The following is a 6,000-nucleotide window of genomic DNA, read 5'->3' on the forward strand; positions in this document are numbered from 1 at the left end:
TGAACCAATAGAGGCATCACACTTGAGGTGATAAAGCTTTCAAAGGTCAATAACTCTACCCTACTCAAGAGGTAAGCATCTAAACTAAGTTTATATTGTATAGCTTCAATTGTATGCTAGCTAGGGAGAATGCTTTGGAGAAATTAAAAATGCATGTATAATTAGAAAAAACATAGATCCAAAGCATTTAGGGTTACATGTGCACCCTAGGAGTGTTATAGTGCTCAAAACCCAACAGTGGTATCAGAGCCTAGGATTGTTTTCTATTATATTTGATGCTTGCCAGTTTTTCAAAGTTGAAAAAGTCGAAATTTTGGCCTCTGACTGGTGAACTCGTCGAGTCCATGAACAAAATCGACGGGTCCACTCAGTAACAGAGCAACTCACCGAGTCCAGTTCATGCACTCGACGAGTTGAAGGCTCTGTTTGTAGAATTTCGAGTTTCTTGGCCTGGTTTGGATTGGGAACACTACCACAAACTCTTTTGGATCATTGGAAATGTTTTTTATGATATGGTAGTGTTTGTACTCATCCAACCACAAGATAATCATCAAAATTTTAAAATTATTGTTGTTTTTATATGATAAGCAAAATTGCTTTCAAATTGTTGACTTGAAATTATCTTGATTATGAGTTTAGTTTGATCATAGATTATGTGATAATTTTAGTTGTTAGAAAAATGATCTAGATGAATTTTAATGACCTCCATAAATTGTCCTCAAGTTATGGAAAATGAAAGGTCTCATACATTCAAATCCAATTAAACTCATAACTTATAAATGTGAAGAGTTTTGAAAAGTTTCAAAACTTGCCCTCAAGTTTTGGAATTTGTAAAGTCTCATCAATGGAACTTTAATTCCAAACCCTAGAGTTTTGAAAGTTAAAATTCAACCGTTATACTTTATAATATTATAAGTCTAGTAACATATATATATATATATATATATATATATATATATATATATATATATATATATATATAAGACTAGTTAGTCTTACCGTTAGTAGGCCTCATTCACGAAGCCAGTCTATAAGGGGGTATAAGGTTACTGCCTATAAAATGACGGTTTAATGGGTGTCCACTCTCACCCACCGCTTCCTTGACTGGCGGATGGTCGTTAGTCGAACAGGTAGGATAGGACATTAATTCTCCCTCATTAAAAGTATAACGATAAATATAAAGTAACTAAATTTTTATTAAATTCCCAATCTTAGTTACTTTACTAAAAATGTGAAAAGGGTGCTAATCCATGAAATTACACTTTGCACCTTGTTAAGTCGTTAGTGAAGCGTGTGTGGTTAACCGACACACTAATCTGGGATTGACAATGAGTGGCAAAGGGTAGCTTGATGTTAATCATAGATCAATGGAGCGTGTATGGTTAACCGGCACATTAATTAGGTGATTTGTAACATTGGGTGTACCAAGTTAATTTTCATGGTTATTCACACCTTGTTTGTGATCCTCGACATCCTAGTCACAAACTTGAAGGGCACAATTGAGATTGAATCATGCCATTGAAAATTTCAATGAATCTCAAAGATGTAGGAATTTCATACCAAATAAAACTTTATAATCTATTTCATTTTTATGGTGGAAACTGGTAAATCATCATTTACCTACCTTCAAATATTTTACAATTGGATTACGACATCCCTCTTCGTAATTGTAGAATATTGTGTTGGGTCTTAGCCTTAATATTTCATATTGGGAGTAATATTAAGGATTATCATCTAACCTAAACTTTTTTCTTCTTCTTTTTAGGTGTCTATCCCAAACAATGCTTTCACACCAATTCCTTCAGGCTCTTTCTCCCTCATGAACCTATGTGGGAGGGTTGTTTTTGATGGATCGAAATTCAATGACTGGATTCGTAACATCAGAATGGCTATTCTCTATGAAGACAAAGAATATGTCCTGGATAAAGAGCTTAAGGAGATTGATGTAACCACTGCCACTCCTCAACAAATCATTGAACACACTACTCATGAGAGGGATGCGACAACGGTGTCGTGTCTAATGATTGCTACCATGACTGCTGAGCTACAAAAGTACTATGAGGACTACTATCCCTATGAAATGTATCAAGATTTGATGGGAAGATACCATCAAAGTGCTCGGCAGGAGAGGTATGAGATCATTGCCTCCATGATCACAACCAAAATAAAGGATGGTGAACCCATCATGGCCCACTTGCAAAAGATGAAGAGATTCATGGACTGCTTGCTTAAATTGAATGTGAATTTTGATGAAGAGTTAGCCATATATATAATTCTACACTCTTTACTTTCTTGTTATGATCAATTTCGTATGAGCTATCATATGAACAAGGAGGAGGTCACTCTTAGCAAGCTTCAAAGCCTTTTAAGGACTGCAGAAAGCAACCTAAAAGGCTAATCGGTTGTGTCTACTCCTACTACTACTACTTCTGCCCCTGTTCTGGAAATCGAACATGGGAAGGGAAAGAAGAGGAAGGCTCCCTCCAAGAGCCGCAAGGGAAAGTCTCTTGATGGATCCTCTTCCAGTGGGACCAAAGCTGGTTCTGCTAATTCCTCTTCTAATCCGAAGGATGCAGAGTGCTTCCATTGTCATGAAAATGGGCATTGGAAACGAAGCTGCCCCAAGTACTTGCAGGACATAAAGGATGGGAAGATCAAACCCTCCTTTGCATGTATTTACACTATTTAATCTAATAAATCATCACATGCTAATTCTTGGGTCCTTGATACAGGTTGTGGATTTCACATTTTTTCTGATTTGCAGGGACTAAAAAGAAGTAGGGATGTGGAGCACGGGAAGATAAACTTAATCACGGGAAATAGGAAAATGTCGCCTATGACCAAGATTGGAGTTTATTCTTGATTTCTTAGTAATGGTTTAAATTCATATTTGAATAATTGTTGTTACTCGACCGATATGGCGAGAAATATTATTTCCTTTCATAGTTTGTATAAACAAGGTTTACCTTTTCTTTCAATAATGAAGTTGGTACAATTAATGCTTCTTATAATGGTGTATTTTATTTTGAAGCATTAGCTTGCAATGGTGTATAAGAAACTTGTTGGATGATGTGCACAAAAGTACCCACTAATTTTAATATTTATAACCTAACAAACTTAGACTATCTATGCACTTATAGGCAGTGTACCTAGTCAGATTACAGTATAGCTTAGGTAAGTCGGGTGTCGATCACAGGGAACGGTAGATTAATTTAATATATTTGATTATAGGTTACAGGTCACACAAAAATAATAAAGAAAATGATTTAATAAATTTCAAACTAGTAATTAACAACTCTCGATAAACTAACAGGACAACAAATCTCTTCAGGTACTTTGGTTTAGATAAATTACACCTTAAAAAAACATAGACAATTGCATACACAAATTCATTTATTCATGTTCACCGATTCCTAAAATGATTAGATTCGCGTTCACTATAACTAATCCTTTAGCAAACAAGTCAATTTAAACAGTGATCAGTTGATTAAACTAACATGCTTCCTAGTGTTCAGTTCGTATCAAGCAAGACTTGTAAATATAGTTAATCAAATTACTAATTCAATTTAACCTCTTGTTGATGGTCATCAAACAAGGCTCACACATTAACTTACTTATTCTCAAGTTAATCCTAGTTTCACATTCGTTATTCCTAGACTTATAATCTCGATGGTCATCAAAATCATAAGAGACAAGCAATCAAGCAGATGTTCATACAACTCAATTTACTTAATAATTAACAGCAAATAATTATCATTAATACATAAGGATCTTCTAACAAGCTTGACAAGATAAATTAAACATAAACAAGTAATTCAATATAGCAATTAGTCTAATAATCAAAGCTTCATTCAATCATAAACGCAAAGTAAAAGGTTTTTACACCCAAATCAGAAACTAAATACAGAATAGTAACACAATGGAATGCTAAACATGGTCACGTTAACAACCCATATGATTACTGACATGTATCCGCTCTCCAATCCTTCCGATCTCCGCTCCCGTTAGCTTAACGGCCTTCCGGCCGCCTCCTAGACCCTCAAAACGGCAACTATGAAGTTTTCTTGTTGCACAAGTCGAAGTGGAATATCATAGATTATGAAACTGGTGGAATGATATGGGGTATTTATAGTTGATGGAGATGGAATTATATGGAATATTAGAATTGGATTGGAATAAGGAAACTAATGTGACTTAGGGATTAATCAAATAAAGAAAAGGAAAGTGGTGCTTGGGGAATAAGTAACTTGGAGGGAATTTCCGTCCAACTTTTATGCTTCATCTTCAAGGCCGATTTTGGATAAGATAAGTGTCGACTTAGCCAAAAGTCCCTCTCACATAAGTCGTAGGAAATTTCGTCTAGTTTTCAGAACATATTGAGTCTCGTCAATTGGACTTGTGAGTCATCAGATATACCCGAAACACTGAAGAGGGGTCAATCTGCCAACAATATCCTTTTTGCATCTCTTCAGCTCCATTCTCTTTCTTTTGCATTCCATCTCCCATTTTAACTGTAATTAAATATTTCAAAGCATATTAAGTATATTTTAGTTCTAAATAATAATAATAAAGGCTAAAATATTAAGATATGTTATCCATAATTTGTCCTCAAGTTATGGATTACCCAAAGTCACTCTTTTAAAGTCCATTATTAAACACATAGGTTACATAAAATGAAAAGTCTCTCATTTTATTAAACCTATAACTAATAAGTTATGAAAGACGAAAAGTTTTGAAAGTTACAAAACTTGCACTCAAGTTTTGGAACATGTAAAGTCACTTTAAAAACTTTAGTTCCAACCCCTAGAATTTTAAAATTTAAAATTCAACCCTTATACTTTATAATATTATAAGTTTAATAATAATTATATATGTATAAGAAAAAGTTGTTTTACCGTTAGTAGGCCTCATTCACAAAGCCGGTCTATAAGGGGGTGGGGTATAAGGTTGCTGCCTATAAAATGGCAGCTTAATGGATGTCCACTCTCACCCACCGCTTCCTTGATCGGTGAAGGGTCGTTAGCCGAACGAGTAAGACAAGGACTTTAAATCTTCCTTAAAAGTATTAATGATAAATATAAAGTAACTAAATGTTTTTTTTATAATTCCCAATCTTAGTTACTTTAGGAAAATGTGAAAAAGGTGCTAACCCATGAAATTACACTTTGCACTTTGCTTAAGTCGGTTAGTGGAGCACGTGTGGTTAACCGACACACTGGATGGACTTAACAAGGTAGGCAAAGGGTAACTTAATGTTTATCATAGTATCGATGGAGTGCATGTGGTTAACTGGCACATCGATTGAGGGGTAATACATTAAGGGTACCAAGTACTTTGCATGGTTAATTCACACCTTGTTTTGTGATCCTCGGCATCCCAGTCACAAAACCTGAAGGGCACACTCGAGATTGAAACATGTCATCGAACATTCAATGAATCTCAAAAGAATCTAGGAGTTTCAAAACCAATTAAAATCTAATAATTTATTTCGTTTTTCATGATAGAAATTGGTGAATTGTCATTCGACTACCTTCAAATATTCTATAGGTTGGATTACGACATCCTTCTTCCAAGTTATGAAATATTGTGTTGGGTCCTAGCCTTAATATTTCATATTGGGTGTTATATTAAGGACTTAAAATCAACTAACTTGAATATCTCCCATTGTAGATGTCCAGTTTAGACAACAATGATCTTCTCAAAAATCTTGGATTAAGCTTTCCTAATGAAGATGATGTCCCGTGACTGGATCATGGAAATCATTCTTCAATTCCTCCACCTCCTCCAATTATTCTCCCTATCCCACAAGTTCAAAGTCACTCAAGCCCTATTGGCAAGCAAGGTCTATGTGTGATCACATCTTGGAGATGAAGTCACATACTGAAAAGCCGGGAGAGTTGGGTGTCAAAGTCTTGAGAAAGTTGGTTGTTTAATCACTTTCTATGTCACATAGTGAGTGTCCTTTGGGACTACTATGTAAAAGACTATGACATGACCCTT

This window comes from Lactuca serriola, chromosome 6 (assembly GCF_051521515.1).
Source record: "Lactuca serriola cultivar US96UC23 chromosome 6, Lser_US96UC23_V15, whole genome shotgun sequence".
Taxonomy (NCBI): Eukaryota; Viridiplantae; Streptophyta; class Magnoliopsida; order Asterales; family Asteraceae; genus Lactuca; species Lactuca serriola.